The following is a 20,694-nucleotide window of genomic DNA, read 5'->3' on the forward strand; positions in this document are numbered from 1 at the left end:
TAGAAGCCTCAGCATTACTCGTCTCCTCCCCATCTCTGATTTCACATCACCCTCATCATTGAGTCATCACACCCCTGCTGAAATACCCAACTCCCAGTACCAGTCCTATAAGTCCCTTCAAATTTTAAGTGACAACACAAACAACTCAAACTAGTGCAGGATATCTTAACTCCAAAATATTCACTGTGTCAGCTTCCTTGATTTATCATCCCTGTTGTCTCCACTCTCCATTACTCTCTGGGTTGCTGCCCTCCCTGGCCTGGATTGTTGTTCTAATGCCTTTCTTATTACTCTGCATTCAGTCTGGTCCTCTCTGAACCATAGCCCACCCCGACCCTGTGTAAAGCTACTCATTTTTTCCTGTTTGCTCCTGGGATAAGTTCCAAGCTCTTTTCCAAAGTTCTCAGAAAGTCCCCATGTATTTACCTCCTACTACCTCCCTGGCTTCATTGAGTTCTCCTTCCTCACTCCACTACTGTTCACTTATGGTGGTTTGTTTTCTGTTCCTTTGAGAAGCCAACCTCTTATCAAAGGGCTTTGCACATGCTTGGAGTCATTTACCCTAGAAATTCACCTGGGAAATTCTACTATACTTTACTACTGCCTACATAAAGACTGTTCTCCCTCTTATATTCACTCATACAGTCCTCCACTTTTTCTCTGCAGTCTGTGTTATAACAGCAACAGTACTTGTTTGGGTAAGTCTCTTAGTTTATTGACTGCCTTCCTCACTAGATATGAAGTTCTTTGAGGGAACAGTCCTTGCTGATCTTGTTCCCTCCTCTGTGTGTATCACCTAACTCAATGACTAAAGAATTTCTGGTGCTCAAAAATATTCATTCAAAATAAAGTGAATCTGCTACATCATGAACTGGGACCAGTTCCTATCAGTGAACCTTCATAATATACTATATTTGAGTGTTGTTCTCAAAATCTATTCCTCCTACAAATATTCAGGTTGCTGGGTTCTAATAACCCATTCTCTCAAGTCTCATTCGCTAAAAGTATAGTGGTTTATTTAATTTCCTGGAGATTTATTTACTTACCCATAAAATGACATGGTTGAGTCAGATGATATTTAAGTTCCTTTTTACTTGAATGTTCTATGTTTCCAAAATCTCTTTTTTATGTCTCTGTTGTAGACATTTGTGGGATTTTGGCTGCCTGGAAAAACCCCACTTCTGGTGCCAATTTCTGTATTAGTTGAAAACTTTTAAAATTGCAAGTGACAGCAACACAACTGAAACTGATTCAGAGGAAAGAGGGAATGCACTAGCTCATGTAAGTGAAAAATCCAGAAATAGCTCTGGATTCAAAGGCTTGAACAATGTCAAGAGAAATCTGTCACCCTGACAATGCTTTTTGCATTAATATTTGATTGAAAACCACACTTCCTTCTAGGATTCCAGCCATGAAATTTTCATGTCATTTCAATAGAATCATTGAATCTTTGGAAAAATACATTGTCTCTGTGTCCGGCTGAAAAAATGCTATTGTTAACTTGGGTTAATACATCAAGTAAATTGTTCTCTTAGTGTATATTTTAAAATAACAGTAATAGATGTTTTCCCCCTTATTGAGAACTACAGTTAACCAGATAAAGCCTTCATACCAGAAATGATTCAGCAATCTGAAATGAATCAATAGGAGTTTCCTTGTGGCTTAATGGGTTAAGGATCTGGCGTTGTCACTGCTGTGGCTCTGGTTAATGCTGTGAGGTGGGTTCAATCCTTGGTCCAGGAACTTCTGCATGCTGTGGGCACAGCCAGAAAAATTTTAATTTTTAAAGATAAAATGAATGATTTGGGGTTTTGGGGGGATGCATTTTTGTGAACTGTTGGCAAGAGTGGTTTCATCATTCCGCAACTCCTCAGTCCCCATAGATTCATGGAGGTGATAGACAAAACATGAGTTTCAATGTATCTTAGGCTATGACTATAAGCGGACTCCTGGGAATGTCTACACCTGTCTCTTTACTGAGCATTTAGGTCTTACCAAAATAATAGCACCTCCTTTTTTTTTTTTTCTTTTGATTGCCAGGAGGTATGAGTATGAGGTTTGTTTTTTTTTAAGCTCAATGAATTGTATTACATTTATAGTTGTACAGCAATCATTACAACCCAATTTTATAGCATTTCCATCCCCAACTCCCAGCCCATTCCTCCACCCCCCAACCTGTCTCCTTTGGAAACCATAAGTTCTTCAAAGTCTGTGAGTCAGTGTCTGTTCTGCAAAGTTCATTGTGACCTTTTTTTAGATTCCACATGTAAGTGATAGCATATGATGTTAGTGCCTCACTGTCTGACTGACTTCACTTAGCATGATAATTTCTAGGTCCATCCATGTTGCTGCAAATGCCATTATTTCTTTCCTTTTAATGGCCAAGTAATATTCCATTGTGTATATGTACCACATCTTCTTGATCCACTCCTCTGTCGATGGGCATTTAGGTTGTTTCCATGTCTTGGCTATTGTATATATTGCTGCAATGAATATTGGAGTACATGTATCTTTTTGAGTCATGATTTCCGCTGGATAGATGCCCAGGAGTGGGATTGCTGGATCAAAAGGTAATTCTATTTTTAGTTTTCTGAGGAATCTTTATACTGTTTTCCACAGTGGTTGCACCAATTTACATTCCCACCAACAGTGTAACAGGGTTCCTTTTTCTCTACACCCTCTCCAGCATTTTTTGTTTGTAGGCTTTGATGACGCCCATTCTGGCAGGTGTAAGGATACACCTCCTTTTTTAGGATTGCTGCTTTGGGTCTAGTGATGAAGTCTAAATGTCACATTAGGAAATTGAGTCCTCTTGCACCTAAATTATTGTTACTAGAAATGATTGCAAGCACACAGAGATGAAAGAAAAATAAAAGGACTGATACCAGCTTTGGTATAGTAAATGTGTAAAACTTGATAGCTATTTATAATGATAGCTGATATTCAGCTGTCATTTGCATGTGTGTTTTGGTTTAGGAGAGAACCAATATAAAATTAAGAGATTGTGTTCAATTGAGATTAAATTTAGATAAGGTCAAGAATTAATTCAGAGAATAGTTGGTGTATTAGGTGTTGGAATTTAAGCTTCTTGGAGTTCCTGCTGTGGTGCAGAGGAAACGGATCCAACTAGTATCCATGAGGACGCAGGTTTGATCCCTGGCCCCACTCATTGGGTGGGGGATCCAGCATTGCCGTGTTGCTGTGGCTATGGCATAGGCTGGCAGCTGCAGCTCTGAAAAAGAAAAAAAAAAAAAAAAAAAAAAAAGAAAGAATGAATGAAAGAAAAGAAGTTTAAGCTTCTTAAGATTGCTGTCTCTTTAGACCTCACAGTATGTGGTACATAACAGATGACTAGCACAGCATACCCTGACTTATTTCTTTAGCACACATTATTTTCATGCATGCCAGCTCCAAATATAATTTCCAGCCCTTGAGACTCTTTGCCTGAAGACTCTTTTTCCAACCTGGCCTGCTCTGCTTGCCTATGGGTAGGCTGGACATGTTGGAAAATCAGGACATCTGGGAGTAGCTTTCAACCATTGACTGAGAGGACTTGGTGGATAAATACCACAGCTCCCTCTCTTCTCAACTTTTAGCTGTCTTCTGGAATTCTGAGCCAGAATTCTACAATGGGAGCATATTCAAACCTCCCACATTAGTAACTTCCTTGATAATATATTCCCTACTGGCTTTTTTCCTTTCTCTGTCTCACTACCCCACTCTTCCATTAGCCTTTCCTTGGCTATAGGCCTGAAATAAATCACTTGCGCTAGATCTTTATTTCATCATCTGTAACTGACAATTTTGTACATGAGTAACACAAATAAATTTTAAATAAGATATTATTTTACTTATAAAAATTCTTCTCCTCCTCCTCCTCCCCAGCCTCTCCCCCTCCTCTTCTCTTCTCCTTTTCTTCCTCCACCTCCTTCTTCATCATGTCTGTTTCCATTTTGGAAAATTTAAATTAACTCCTTGCACGCAATACTTAGAAATTAGTATTCTTATACAGATTCCTAATTACTTTTCTCCTACCACTAGATTTTATTAGCTATTATTATTTGACATATTCAAGGTTTATAACATTACATTCCAATTTGTTTAGAACATTTACATTCCAATGGATATTATTTTAATTTTATTATGAATGATGCCATTGTTGGTATTAAGTTCTATCATGTTTTATTAAGTTCTAAAGATCCCCAAATGCTTTGAATTCTATTATCCCTTATTTTCCCTTTTAAGCTGCAAATTTTAAATACATTGTATTTTAGTTCCCATTGTGGCTCAGGGGAGCAAGAACCCACCTGGTATCGTGAGGTTGTGGGTTCTATCCCTGGTTTCACTCAGTGGGTTAAGGATCTGGCATTGCTGCAAGCTGTGCTGTAGGTTGCAGATGCATCTCAGATCCAGTGTTGCCATGGCTGTGGTGTAGGCCTGCAGCTGTAGCTCCTATTTGACCCCTAGCCTGGGAATTTCCATATGCCACAGGGGCAGCCCTAAAAAGAAGAAAAAAGAAAAAAAAATACATTGTATTTTAGACTAGGGTTTTTATTTAGTTTTTGCATTTATGATTTGTGTTTGGCTAGTCATTAATATTTCTGTACAACTTTTGTTAAGGTATAATTGAAATATGATAAACTACTATATTTAAAAGATACTATTTGATTGATTTTAACTTATGTTCCCTTCCTTGAAACAATTTCACACTCAAGATAACAAATATTTCCATCACCCCAATAGTCTTTTTATACCCTTTCAATCCATCCCTTGCTCCATCCCATCCCCAGCTAAACTGTGACTTACTTCCTATTACTATACATAAGAGTGCATGCTCTAGGATTTTATATAAATGGAACCATAAATTAAGTGCTCTTTTTTTCTTGGCTTTTTCCACTCAGCATAACTCAGATTCATCCACATTGTTGCATGTATTGATAGCTCATTCCTTTTTACGTCATTCTCTTATTGATGGATTTGCTTGTCTCCAGTTTTTGGCTTACAAATAAAGTTCTTATAGACATTTGTGAATAAGTCTTTGGACATGTTTTTCCATTCTGTTGGGTAAAATTTAGGACTGGAATGACTGAGCTCTATGGTAAGTGCATGTTTAACTTTTCAAGAAACTGTTTAACTGTTTTCTGAGTTGGTTGTACCACTTACATTCCCACTAACAGTTTTCTCTTTCTCCACATACTTGGCAGGATTATATGGACAATCTTTAAAATTTTAGCCAGTCTATGAGTATGAAGTGATATCTATCTCATTGTAGTATTAAGTTGCATTTTCCTAGTGACTAAGGATACTTCATGCATTCAACATTCATATGTAAAATGTCTGTTCAAACCTTTAGCCCATTTTTTAAAAAATTGAATGGTCGTGTCCTATTCTTAAATTTTGGGAGTCTTCATATATCCTGGATACAAATCCTTTGATATATATGTTACAAATCTTTTTTGTTAGTCTGTGTCTTACCTTTTCATTTTCTCAGTTTATCTTTCCAAGAGCAAAAGATTTTTTAAAAAATGATATTTGACATGCCCACAGCATGTGGAAGTTCCCAGGCCAAGGATCAAATCCATGCCACAGCAGACCCTTAACCCACGGTACCACGAGTGAACTCCAAAAGATTTTATGTTGGTAAAGTTCAGTATCTCAACTTTATCTTTTATGCTTTGTGGGTTTGTGGGGTTTTTTGGCTATGCCTGTAGCATGCAGACATTCCTGGGCCAGGGATCACATTTGTGCCACAGCAGCAATCTAAGTCAAAGCAATGACAAAGTGAGTCTTTAACCCACTGAGCCACCATGGGACTCTTGTGCTTTTTGTTTTAAGAAATGATCACCTTTCCCAAGTTGCAAAGATTTTTCCTCTGTGTCTTTTTCCAGAAATTTTAGTTTTAGGTTTTATACTATTATAGGCTGAATGCTTGTGTCCTCCTCAGATTCTTCTGTTGAAATTTAAACCTCATGTGATAGTACTAGGAGGTAGGTCCTTTGGGAGGTAATTAGGGTGTGAGGGTCAGCTAATGCCCTTAGAAGAAGAAAAAAGAGAGACACAATTTCTCTCTCAACCCTGTGAGGATACATGGTCCATTTTGAGTTAATTTTTATGTGTAGCAAGAGATAATAGTTGACCTTCATTGATTTCCATACAGTTATCCAACTGATTCAACAGTTGATCCAATTGATTTGTGTTTAGCAAAATATTAATTTGTATCAATGTTGGATAATGACAGTCAAACTTAGTAGACCCTTATCTTATTCATTCATTCACTAAATATCTCTTGATTATGTATTAAATGCCCTAGTAGGCTTTGGAGACACATGATGAATAAGACACAACCCCATCCTTCAAATATATTACACTTTAATTAAGGAGATAAATATCTAAATATTTAATAAATCTTTTAAAAATTACAATGTGGTATGAGAAAAGTATACTAAAGCTGTGTTTCATACCCCAGTCAATTTAAAAAGTTATGGTCAACTTAGAAAAATAAGACTATCAGAGTATATATTAAGGTAAGTATTATTTGGATTTCCTGTCGTGGCTCAGCAGAAAGGAATCTGACTAGTATCCATGAGGACACAGGTTTGATCCCCAGCCTCATTCAGTGAGTTGAGGATCCGGCATTGCCATGAGCTGTGGTGTAAGTCACAGATGCAGCTCAGATGTGGCATTGCTGTGGCTCTGGAATAGGGCGGCAGCTATAGCTCTGATTAGACCCCTAGCCTGGGTATATCCATATGCTGCAAGTGTGGCCCTAAAATTTAAAAAAAGACTGAAAAAATAAATATTATTTTATAAAATCGTATATTAATTTTGTGTAATAAATCAGCATATGGTTATTGGGCAGCATGATATGATGAATTTTTTACTACTAGTCTTGGTCAAAATAGTTTTCATGCTCTTATGTTAGAGATGTGTTCAACATGTCAGGCAGTCCAATGAAAGGAGCAACAAATATCTAGCAGAGAGCTGGGAAACACTTAACTCAGAAGGGATAACATTCAGGCAGGGTGTTGAGGAAACGCTTGGGGGAAGGGCATTACAAGCAGTAGGAACAGCATGTGCAAAGGCCAGAAAGTATGCACAGTCATGACAGATTCCAGCAGTGGTGAGAAATTTTCCTGTGCCAAGAGCAAAGAATGCCAGCGTATAGCCTAGCGCAGAGAGTGGGTGGGAAAAGACTAGCCAGAAAGAGAGGCTGGGGAGATATTAGGAAGGTCCTTTATGGCAGGGTAAGCTTAGCTTTAGTCCCTGCTGCCTGTGTTTCTCAAAGAATGGTCCCAAGAATCACCTTTATGAGAATCGCCCTGGATAGTAGTTCTTAAAACGTGGTTCCTGGACCAGTGGCCTCCGTGTTGCCTGGGAACTTGTTAGAATGAAGTTTCTGAATCAGAAACTTTAAGAAGTGGGGCCTACAAATCCATGAGTTTGGGGTTTGGCTTTGGTTTGGGGGAGGATTGTCTCTTTTTGTAGGGTCGCACCCACAGCATATGGATTTTCCCAGGCTAGGAGTTGAATCTGAGCTGCAGCTGCTGGCCTACACCACAGCTCACAGCAATGCTGGATCCTTAACCCACTGAGCAAGGCTAGGGATGGAACCAGTGTCCTCATGGATACTAGTTGAATTCATTACCACTGAGCCACAATGGGGACTCCGATTGGTGCTGTGGTTTAATAAGGCTTCCAAGTGCAGGCTAATTTGAGGACCACTGACCTGGGGGTTTGGTGAAATGGAAATATCTGGCTCCTACCTCAGGCTTTACTAAATCAGAATCTCTGGGGTCAGGACCTAGAGTACCCACTTTTATCAAGCTCCGCAAGTAATTCTACCTCACTCCAAACTATGAGAATTACAGTCTAGGTGGTGTGTCATCAGTTTTAGGTTTTAGAAGGCTAGAGGAAATGACAGGAACTGGGAATCCCTGAAAGAAGGCCCCCGGGGTCGGGGGGCCTGGAAAGGAAGACTGGACAAGAAACTCCAGGGATTTTGACAAATAGAAATTGGATCATGTCATTTTCTTAAAACATTCCACTTCCTATCACACTCACGATCAGAAGCAGACTCATTAACAGGGCTTGGAAGGACCCAGAGTTTCCAGCTTCTGCCTCCTTTAGCCTTGCTGTGCTCTCTCCTCTCTCATCATCCAACCCACTTCCAGATTCCTTGAACACATTATTCCCTGTCCTGTCTCAAAACTTCTGCATCTTTAGTTTCCTCACTTCTCCCTCAGCATGGTTACTTTTCTTTTCTTTTTTTTTTTTTTTTTTTTTTTTTGCCATTTCTTGGGCCGCTCCCACGGCATATGGAGTTTTCCCAGGCTAGGGGTCTAATCGGAGGTGTATCTGCCAGTCTACGCCAGACCACGGCAACGCAGGATCTGAGCCGCGTCTGCGACCTATACCACAGCTCACGGCAACGCCGGATTGTTAACCCACTGAGCAAGGCCAGGGATCGAACCCACAACCTCATGGTTCCTAGTCGGATTCATTAACCACTGAGCCACGATGGGAACTCCAGCATGGTTACTTTTCAAGTCACAACACCAAACACCTTCTTTTCAGAGAGAGACCTCCTGTGACCACCCCATCCAAAGTGGCTTAGCCAATGGCTCTCAGACCATCCTGTATATTTCCTTCTTATCCCTTACTACCGTCTGTAACTCCTGGGCCTTCATGGAGTGGACTACTTCCTTTACATCCTCTGTCCCACTAGACGGTAAGGTCGAGGAGGACCAGGATCCTGTGTGCCTTGCTGAACACTGTCTCTGTGATCAGTTCCTGATGTAAAATATACACTCTCAGAATTTCCTGAGCTCTGCTTTATGTTCTGTCTCTATGACTTTGCTGATATAGGCTGATCCTTTCCCTACCATCCTACTCCACACTTCTGGGTGGGGACACTAACAAAATCCACCTGCCATCAGGCCATTGCAGAAGTGACATACCTTGTGGAGACCCAGTAGATAGCCAGATCCCAAGAGTGTGATTTTGGATTGTCTGGAAAGTCTTTAGGGACTTAAATGTAATGAAAGGTGAAACTACACCCTGGGGAGGGGAGGGAAACAAGGAAAAAAATGTTCCAACTAACGGATACATCTTGGAAATGAAAATCGCAACACAGAGGCGTTTTGTTTTGTTTTGTTTTGTTTTCTACTCATCAGATTGACAAAAATTACTGAGTCCACAAGTATGAACTCAGTAAAATATGTACAGTCACATATTTTCACAAGGTGACAGTGCTGTTTGAGGAAGTCCATTGTCAGTGTCGATATAGGATGTCTATCCAGCAACTGCTCTCCTGGAGAAATGGTTGCAAAGAAGTTTGCAGGAGTAGCCACAGCAGCACAAGTAATAATAGTATAAAAACATAGTAATAGATTTGCCAGGTCCTACCCTAGGATCTCTTTTAATCCTCAGTCTTTTTTTTTTTTTTTTTTTTTTTTTTTGCTTTTTAGGGCTGCACTTGAGGCATATGGAGGTTCCCAGGCTAGGGGTCGAATCGGAACTACAGCTGCCAGTCTATGCCACAGCCACAGCAACGTGGGATCCGAGCTGCATCTTCGACCTACACCACAGCTCACAGCAATTCGAGGCCAGGGATTGAACCCACAACCTCAGAGTTCCTAGTTGGATTTGTTTCTGCCGTACCACAATGGGAACTCCAATCCTCAGTCTTTTATAAAGTGAATACTGTCTTTATTTTATAAAAGAGGACACTGAGATTTGAATTATACAAGAGCTTGTTCATAATAAAGAAAAATTGAATAGCCCTACATGTCATGCATAGAAGACTGGTAAATAATAATATTCCATCTATACTTCACAGTACAAAGCAAAATAAGATTTTAATTAGTATCTCTAAGATAAAACAGAAAGATCCCAAGACATACGGTTAATTAAAAAAAACAAAAATCAAATTGCTGAAGACTGTGTTACCTTTTGCAAGAAGTTTAAGCCAAAAAGAACAACTTGAATATGTTTATGCAATAAACATTTATTTATTGAGGCCCTGTGACGTATAGACACTGCACAAGGCTTCAAGGCACTTGGGAAAAACCTGTGAGCAAAACAGTTTTCTGTCCTTGGGGTGTTTATGTTCTAGTAATATAGAAAGATGAAATAAACATAATTTCAAAAGGAACTGACATAATATGTTACAAGATGAAAAGAGCTAGGAGCAAAGAAACAAACAGAGCCTGGTTGGGTTGGCGGAGGTGGTCAGGGGTGCAAGGGAGGGCAGGGTGCCAGTGTAGCCTGAGGAGGCCTCATCAGAAAGGTGGTTATCAAGGAGAGGAGAAGGTCACATGGATGCCCCTGGGAAGAGGGATCCTGGCAGAAGGAAGAGCTAGGGCACTGTCCAAAGTGGGGAGTATGCTCATAGGTTTAAGGGTACATCCTGGAGGCCAGTGAGGCTGGAGCAGCTTGAAGAAAAGCTGGGGGGGAGGGGTGGTGGTGGGACATGGGGAGGGGGAGGGGAGTGGCACATTGTGCCTATAGGACCCCAGTATGGCCCATGGCAAGGACTGTGGCTTCTCCTCTGAGTGAAATGAGGAGTAACTGTGGGGAGTGGAGCATGATCTGATCTTACTAAAAATGTTGGCTGCTGTGTTGAAATAAATTGTAGTAAGGCAAGGATGGGAGACAGGAGAACAGTTGGAGACTGTTGTAACAATACAGGTGAGGAGTTCCCGTCGTGGCTCAGTGGTTAACGAATCTGACTAGGAACCATGAGGTTGCGTGTTTGATCCCTGGCCTCACTCAGTAGGTTAGGGATCTGGCGTTGCCGTGAGCTGTGGTGTAGGTCACAGACGTGGCTTGGATCCTGCGTTGCTGTGGCTGTGGCATAGGCCAGCAGCTACAGCTCAGATTGGACCCCTAGCCTGGGAACCTCCATGTGCCATGGGTGCAACCCTAGAAAAGACAAAACAAAAAAATTAATAAAAATAAGTAAAGGTGAGACACGTAAACACCTCTAAGTCTCAGAGCAAACTCATAAAGCTCCATCATGCCATGGTGGGTATTGGGTGGGGGCGAACATCTTGAGAGATTTTGCTTGTCTCGTGTTCTTTGAATTTCTTTATAAAATATTATTTATTAGTCATTTGAAAAATTAAAGGTGACTATTATTATTATGAATACTGATAATTTATACTGTTTCTTCCAGACTAATTAAAGGTCAAACCAGTTAAGTATGGCCAAGAGAAGTAGGTCTACAGGGTGGTGGGGGACAGTACCCTGGGATAGGATGTCAGAGCCCAAGGGAGTAAAGGGACTGGTGACAGGTCACTTGCATACCGGGGAGATTGATAAAATAAATGAATATATTGAGGAGAATGGAAGCCAGTCTCTTTATTGTTGGAGAGTTAAGTACACGGAAAGGGAGAAAACTGGAATGAATCCTCTAGTGTTGGACTGGAATTAGAAGCTTGTGAACTCATAGTTTTCCATATATATATTTATATAGATAGATGTAGAAATAAATATATTCGTGGATGTGTCTGCCAAGAGAGCTTGGGAGCAATGACATCCCAGTGGCAATGCACACCCTAGCAACCTCATTAAATTCCTAACCGTCATCCTCCACTTAAAAGGAATCAGGTCTTCTTGGAGAAAAGGCTAATTCTTAGAGAATGGGTTAGGGAGGAAGACGCAGAAGCCTGGAATACCTTTTGGTACCAGAAAATAAAGAAGTGCTCTAAGAAGTTTGGGGACATGTCCAAAGGATGTAGAAGGTAGCTTAAAGAAGGTCCCATGGCCAAGTCTAGGAAAATTTAGGTATCAAAATAAATAATGAGAGCAGTGGATCATAATCCCTTGAATAAAATAGGGATCAGTGAATCTAAAGTGTTATAAGTAAAAACAAATAAATGAGAGAAGATGACTCTTTATTGTAGGATGCCAAATGTAAATGCAAAAGGAATGACGGAATTAGAAAACCACCGTTTGGCAACCATCACAGGAATGATAAATTCAGCCAAGAAACATCAACGGATGCGAAAACTTGAGAGCGAAATTTGGAGTTCCTATTGTGGTTCAGCAGCAATGAACCTAACTAGTATCCGGGAGAATGTGGGCTTGACCCCTGCCTCCGCTCAGTGGGTTAAGGATCCAGCGTTGCCATAAACTGCAGTGAGGTCACAGACTTGGCGTGGATCGGGCATTGCTGTGGCTGTGGTGTAGGCCAGCACCTGCCACTGCAATTTGACCCTTAGCCTGGAAATGTCCATATGCTGCAGGTGTGGCCCTAAACACACACACACACACACACACACAATGTAAATTTGATGAGAAATAGGATATTTACAAAGTTTCAAAATACCTTCCCACATAACAATTTTAATTGCTGTGGTGGAGCTAATAGTAGACCCCAAAATGATACATCTGCACCCTTATTCCTGGAACTTGTAATTGTCACCTTACTGGGAAAAAGAGTGTAGATGTAATTTACACTAAGAATCTTGAGCTAAGGAGATCAGCCTGGATTATCCAGATGGGCTCTTAATCCAATAACTAGTGTCCTTTTAAGAGTAAGGTCAAGGGAGATTTGACAGACAGAAGAGACAATGTGTGGAGGAGGGGGAGAGTTCCTGGATAATTCAGTGCTTAGGACTCAGCTCTTTTACCACTGCAGGCCCAGGTTCAATCCCTGGTCTGCTCCCACTCCCACTCCAAATGGCAATATGACCACAGGGCCAGAGAGGGGAGTGATGCTTGCAGTCACAAGTCAAGGAATGCCCAGAGTAGGCAGGAATGGGGAGAGGTAGAGAACAGATTCCCCCCAGAGCCTCCAGGGGATGTGATCTTAGACTCCAGGCCTCCAGAACTGTGAGAAAATGTTTTTCTGTTTTTTAAAGCCACCCAGTTTGTGGTAACTTGTGATAGCGGCTACAGGAAACTATTACAAAGGGGAACAGACCAATCTAAAAAGGAGAAATCTGGGAGTTCCCATTATGGCTCCCATTATGGCTCAGTTCCTATTGTGGTTCTTATGGCTTAAGAACCTGACTTTGTCTTTCTGAGGATGCAGGTTCAATCCCTGGGCTCACTCAGCGGATAAAGGATCTGGCGTTTGCCTCAAGCTGCATGGTAGTTCAAACACAGATGCAGCTCAGATTCAGTGTTGCCATGGCTGTGGCATAGGCCTCAGCTGCAGCTCCAATTCAGTCCCTAGCCCGGGAACTTCCATTTGCCACAGATATGGCTATAAAAAGAAAATAAATAAATAAAAATAAAAAGGAGAAATCTGGCAGTCGCTATCTTAATCACAAGGTTAAAATGAACATCCTCAGTAATGGGACAGATTGCAATTGTGGGCCACTCATGAGGATGGAATGAAAAGAACATAGTGTCCCTGCCATGGCATTCCTGCCAGGGATGCATCACCTGAATTCAAGTGTGAGGAAATGCCACGCAAAGCCAATATGAGGGACCATCTACAGCTGTAATCTTCAACAGGATCAAGGTTATGAAAGTCAAGGAAAGACTGATAAATTCTCTCAGCCTGAAGGAAACCAAAAAGCAATTATACCCCAATTTTAAAAAAATTATATATTAAAAATATGAATTAATTATATTTTACATAATTATAAAAATATGTAATTTGCTATATATTAAAATATATATAGTTGCTATATATATATATATATATATATACACACACACAATTTTTAAAAATTATATATTAAAAAAAGACAGAATAACTGAATGGAACAAGTGATCCAGGATTGGATTCTTCTCATAGAAGGGACGTTATGGAGTAAATGGCTGCATCTTAGATTGGGTCCGAGAATCAGATGGAAAGAATGGGTACTAACTTCCTCATCTTGATAGCATTGAGGCTACGTAGCACAATATCCTTCTCGGAATTGCATACTAAAGGGCATGTCATTTCAGTGGTTTTAAGGTACGTGTTCATTAACTCAAGTCTCAAATGGTTTAGAAAAAAAAATGTTCTTTGTACTGGTTGCAACTTTTTTGTGAGTTTGAAGTTATTTCAAAAGAAAAAGTAAGCAAAATCATATTATTTTGGCAATTCTTTTTTTTTTTTTTTTTTTTTTTTTTTTTTGCTTTTTAGGGCCACACCTATGGTATAAGGAAATTCCAAGGCTAGAGGTCACATCGGAGCTGTGGCTGCCCATCTACACCATGACTTCAGCAATGCAGGATCCAAGCCGTGTCTGCGACCTATGCCACAGCTCACAGCAACTCGGGGTTCTTAACCTACTGAGCAAGTCCAGAGATCAAACCTGCGACCTTGTGGATGCTAATCAGATTAGTTAACCACTGAGCCACAATGGGAACTCCTATTTTGGCAATTCTTAGCCTAAATAACAACAGTAGCTAACATTGGTCAAGTCAGATTACTTGCTTAATTCTCGTGCAAACCTATGACTCAGTTACCAGTATTAACTCCGATGTACACATGAAGAAACAGACATTTTGACATGAGTCATTTCCCAGAGTTCATATATCTTGGAAGTGATAAACCAGGAATTAAATCCAGATCTGTTTGATTTTAGACCATTTCCTCCTAAACCGTACACCATTTAATTTTTCCATATTCAATTACTGAATAATGTGGGTATATATGTTTCTGTCTTTATGCATGCAATATATGTATTTGTCAGATATCTGCAGAGAAAACCAATAGGATGTGTGGTGTGTGTGTCTACTTGGGCATCTATTATAATGAATTGGCTTATAGTAATTAGTAATTATGGAGTTGGGCAAGCCCCAAGATCTACAGGGTCAGTCTGCAAGCTGGAGGCCCAGGGAAGCCAAGGGTTGAATTTCAGTCTGAGTCTGAAGGCCCAGCAGAGTCAAGCGGTTAGTTCTAGTGTGAAGGCCAGTAGACTGGAAACCTAGGAAGAGCCCATGTTTCACTTTAAGTCCAAAGGCAGGTCAAAAAGCCAATGTCCCAATTTGAAAGCCATTAGGTAGGAAGAATTCTCTTTTACTCAAGGAGTGGGGTGGGTAGCAAACTTCTGTTTGATTCAGGCCTTCCACTGACTGGACGAGGCTCATCCACATTAGGGAGGGCAATCTGCTTTACTTAGTCTACTGCTGTAAATATTTTTCTCCTCTCAGGACACCCAGAATAATGTTTTATTGAATATCTGGGCACTCTGTAGTCTAGTCAAGTTGACAAAAAAAATTAACCATAATAGTGTATGTGTGTGTGTGTGTGTGTGTGTTGTGGTGAGGGGGGGTGCGGGGGGAGAGAGAGACTAGGAGAGACTAGGCTAACAAATGGTGATAGCAAAGAATTGATGCCTGACAGAGAGGGATGTGTACTCTTCACAAGGAGATGGGGTGGTATTTGCAAAATTACCCACAGTCAGGATAAACTTTCTCTCAGATTGCTCATTTGCTTGGGCTCCATCTGGCACCATCCTGCCTCCTACGTGAGTTGGGTTAAGGCCAGTTAGTCCCTATTGTCATCACCTTTGGGGGGGCTCTGGCCACTGCCCCCCTACTTCTCTGGAAATCTCTACGCTTGGCCTGATAGATTCCCCCACCCCTACCCCACTGCTGCCAATGCATGGCCAAAGCATTTAGGTTTACCCTAGAAGATCTTGTGCTCTAGGCCACAGGTGAGTGGATGCTGGCCCCATGTTGGGTCAGATACTCTGACTGTGACTAAGAGATGCTGGTCAGTTGTCTCAGTGAGTCACTGGAAGACCTCTTTCTACTGTGGTCCACAAACATCGATTCAGAGACAAAGAGAGAAATGTGCCGAGCTGTAGAAGACAAGGGCTATTGGGTTCATGAAAGTGTGCTGGATCCAGTGGAATACTCTTCTCTCTCCATAAATTCCCCTTTTCCTTCACACAGTTTGGAGTGAACCCCACAATTTCAGTCAGGCCTAATGAAGGCGTCCACCCAGCCATACTTACTGCTCTTTGCCAGCCTCCTCTCCTAACACTGTTCTGCAACCCAACATGGCCACTGGGAGCAAGTGCATCATTGCAGCACCATGGGAAAAAAACCCTGGATCTTTTGGAGTAGATCCTTTGTTGTCCTTATTTCCAAACAAAACAAAACAACAGCTTTTCAAAGTCTCTGGAAAAAAAGGTTAACCTTAGTGATATGTGAAGCTATTCTCTCATTTGTCTAGAAAACTGTATTTACCCTATTTTGTCTGCCTTCCTACATCAGCTTCATCTTGGTATCCATTGCGATATACAAATAAGGACTAAGAAGCATGAATAAAAGGCCGTGAGAATCGAAGACCCTCCATGTCTTTCTGTAGTGGTATTTTACCTCAGACTGTTCTGTGTAATTCAGCCCTTGTAGATGGTCTATGAGTTTTTTCCTAGACTTTTCCTCAATCCCCTCTTGTTGTCCCTCTCACAAAATCATCTCAGAGGGATGGCTCAACTCCAGGAATTCTCCCTAGGGTTACGAGAAGATCCTTGCACACTGTTTGCGACACAGACCCAGCTATTTCCTCTTTCCCCTTCTCTTTCTATCTCCAACCTCTGCCTTCTATTCTGTGTCATTGGGCTTTTCCTTCCTGCATATCCCCAGGGCCATGGGCCAGTCTTCTTGCCTGTTTATGTGCATTTAAAGTTCATCTCCTCCATTACACCCTGACTCTGGATGGAAAGAAATTCCATGCATGTCTTCTCCCCAGCCCCTACGAGGTCCTCGCAGACTGTCTGCCTGGTTAATACCATTTCCTCTGCATAGAAGCCTCTTCTCTTTTGGTGCGAATCTTTTCCAGTCTCTGGTGGAGGCCCTTCCGAAAAACAACTTCTGTCCTTGCCTGGGAGAGATATCACAGAGTTCCCACCACCAGATTTGCATTCTTGCTTTCTACTTTGCATCAATGTCTATACTTATGTCTTACGTCTCCTGGTCTTTTGCCACCTTCTTGAGGACAAGAGTCTAGGACTTTGAAATCAGTCTAGGTTTGAATTATGGGTCATTCACTTGCCTGTGTAGTTGTGTGACCTTGGATGAGTTAGTTCACTTCTTTATACCTCAGTTTTCTATTAAATGGGGGTAATAATATTGCTTATCTCATAGGATTATTGCAAGGATTAAATTAGACCTTTTTTTGGATGTGTCCTCAGCATGCAGAAATCCCTAGGCCAGGGATTGAACCCACACCACAGCCATGACCCACACCACAGCAGTAATAACACTGAATCCTTAACACACTGAGCCAGCAGGGAACTTCAAATTAGATATTTTTATAAAGTGCTTAAAAGTATACTAGCCATATAGAGAGTGTTTGCTAAATGTTAGCTGTTACTCTTAACATCCTCCTTTGCTGCTTTAGTTATCTAGTGCTATGTAACAAATCATCTCAGAATCTAGAAGCTAAGAATAATTATAAACATTAGTCATCTTTCATAGTTTCTGTGGACCAGGAATTAAGGCGCAGCTTAGTTGGGTGGTTCTGGCTTGGGATCCCTTACAAGGTTGCAGTGGTCTAGATGCCAGCTTGAGCTGCAGGGATGTGAAGGATTTCCTGGGGCTGAAGGACCCATGTTAAAGGCACCAGTTCTTCTCCATTTGAGTGTTTCCCTAGGGCTTCTGTGATGTTCTTGCAACTTGGCAGCTGGCTTCCTCTAGCGAGAGCAATCCAAGTACCCAGAGCAGAAGCCTCCACACCTTTTATAACAACCTCAGAAGTCAAGTACCATCCTTTCCTCCATGCTTAGTGTTTACACAGAACTGCTCTGATTCACATAGGAGGAAATTATACTGGAACATGAACCCCAGGAGACAAGGATCATTGGGGACAATTGTCAAAGTTGGATCCCCCCCCCCATTTTGTTTTTCTGGCTGTGTCAGGGGCATACGGAAGATCCTGGGTCAGGGATTGAACCTAAGCGTAGCAGTAACCTGAGCCACAGCAGTGACCACACCAAGTCTTTAACCTCTAGGCCACTAGAGAACTCCCTAGATGTCTTTTTTTTTTTTTTTTTTTTTTTTTTTGCTTTTTCTAGGGCCGCACCCTCGGCATATGGAGGTTCCCAGGCTAGGGTTCTAATCGGAGCTGTTGCCGCCGGCCTACGCCAGAGCCATAGCAACGTGGGATCTGAGTTGCGTCTGCGACCTACACCACAGCTCACAGCAGAGCTGGATCCTTAACCCACTGAGCATGGGCAGGGATCGAACCCGCAACCTCATGGTTCCCAGTCGGATTCGTCAACCATTGCGCCACGATGGGAACTCCAGATGTCACATTTTATTTTGTTTTGTTCTAAGAGAATTTGTACCAGTGAGAGGCTCTAGTAATCACAGACATTGGGATATATGCTAGATGGAGAAGAATTCCAAGGAAGAAATGAACCAAAGGAAATATTTCTTCAGCCTTATCCCTTGTCTTTTCTGCCTTTGCCAGACTGAACCCACCTGGCACTTCTGTCTCATTTCAAGGTCCATGTACCTATAGTTTTTCTCTTTAAAAGTTTCTCCTCTCCACTTCACTTATCAACCTTCCTCTTAGAATTCAGCTCTTAGCTTAAACACCACTACTTCCTCTGGGGAAACTTTCCCGATTCCCTTAGGCTGTCACTGCTTTGTGCACTTTGTCTCCTTTAATGGACCTTATCCAGTTTTTGGAAGTCGAGGCATCTCTAAGTGAGGGGGACAGCTGATAAAAAGGAACGAAACAAGGTGGAAGAAATTAGCATGGACGTTCTTTAACAGAAAGTTCCAGAAGAATTTTTTGGCGATCGTGGCATTTTTTCTCAGTGTTGTACAGCACAAAAGCCACTAGCCACTTGCAGCTATATTGCACATGAAATGTGGCTAGTTTGACTGAGGAAATGAATTTCATTGAAGAACTCATGAACTGAATTTTAAATTTTATTTAATTTTAATTTGTTTAAATTTAAACACCCACACATGGCTAGTGGCAACTGTATTGTTCCACAGATGTCTTATGGGAAGACACCTGCCTCAAGAGAGTACAGGGGCAGAGAGAGTGGAGGCTAAGCTTTGCTACATAGAGCAATGGCTCCTTCAGACTGGAAGAAACCGCAATAAACTAAATCTAGTGCCTCTGAAGTGCTGGCCAAGTGTAATGGTGCACCCCCCATAAGACTATTTATAATTTGAGCAGGATGCTTGGAACAATGAAATGGTCTAAAGATATTCCAAGACTGGTTCTCTTACGGCCAAATTGAGAAAAGTTTTTTTTTCTTTCTTTCTTTTTTTTGTTTAGGGCCACACACACAGCATATGGAGGTTCCCAGGCTAGGGGCCAAATTGGAGCTGTAGCCACTGGCCTACACCACAGCCACAGCAATGCCGAATCGTTAACACACTGAGCCAGGCCAGGGCTTGAACCTGTGTCCTCACGGATACTAGTCAGATTTGTCTCTGCTGAGCCATGCATGGTGGGAACTCAGAGAAAAGTTTTTTGGTTTTTTTTTTTTTTTGTCTTTTTGCCATTTCTTGGGCCACTCCCATGGCATATGGAGGTTCCCAGGCTAGGGGTCGAATTGGAGCTGTAGCCACCAGCCTATGCCAGCGCCACAGCAATGCGGGATCTGAGCCAAGTCTACAACCCACACCACAGCTCACAGCAACGCTGGATCCTTAACCCACTGAGCAAGGTCAGGGATTGAACTCGCAACTCCGTGGTTCCTAGACGAATTCGATAACCACTGAGCCATGACGGGAGCTCCAGAAAAGTATTTTTTTTTTTTTTTTTTTTTTTGAAGGAGGGCTTTTGCCTACCTCTGCCACCTGGGGTCAGGGTCAGAGCCACTATCTTTTCAGAGGGTTAATAGTTACAGTGCCTGTATCCAAATTCGCAGTTTCAACACCAGTCTAGATAATAGCCTTCTGCCCTCCCTTCGTTTCATGGCTTTGTACTAGGCTTTGAGAAGAGAAGGTGGAACAATTCAGTATCTTTTCCTTAAAAAGCTCACAGACAAGAGAAGATAATAAACATGGCCACACACTAGCTGGTTGCCAGATGTTCTAGGCTCTGCTGCTATTTTGCCAGACTAGCTAGCTCTCTGTGCCTCAACTCTCCCATTTGTAAAATGTCAGGGCAGGAGAGGACTTCTGAGGTCTCCGCCCTCTCTGACTTCCTGGGCACTTACATAATGTAATCAAAATTATAATGATAATAATAACAGCCGCATTAGCAGAGCCGCATTATGAATTCTAGGCATCGCGCTCCATGCTCCAGTGTCATTTCACTCAATCCACAGGACTGTTTTGTTAACTCCCATTTTGTGGATAAGGAAACTGAGGCTACTTGAGTTTAACTAACTAGGTCACACAGTAAATGGTAAATAGTAAATAGCAGTTGGGTTTTAAATCCAGGGATTCCGTTGCCTAAGCTTCTAATCCCTTTGCTGTGTGCACTGCTTCTCTTCAAGGGTGGATCAGTGAGGAGTTCTGGATTCAAGCAGGGAGGTATTTTTGTCACGATTATTAGCAATGACTGTTTTTTTGTGCGTACTCTGACCGCTATACTGTATATGGTGGTCCATACTAGCGCCCTCAGTGTACAGATGGGGAAGTGGGATTCAGGCTCAGTAAACTGCTCAAGGTCACACAAATAGCAAATGACAGGGGATCATATCCTGGAGGTCTGCCCCCACCCTCTCCACCTCCAGCTCAGCTCCCGCACCTCAAGCGCCGGGTTAGGGAAGAAGCAGAGAGGCCGCCGCGGACCAGGTCTGCGGGATGGCTGGGTCTGCACGC

This window comes from Sus scrofa, chromosome 13 (genome assembly GCF_054392235.1).
Source record: "Sus scrofa isolate SSC_HxYL_T2T_F1_AM1 chromosome 13, Sscrofa_HxYL_maternal_Yorkshire_Landrace_v2.0, whole genome shotgun sequence".
Classification (NCBI taxonomy): domain Eukaryota; kingdom Metazoa; phylum Chordata; class Mammalia; order Artiodactyla; family Suidae; genus Sus; species Sus scrofa.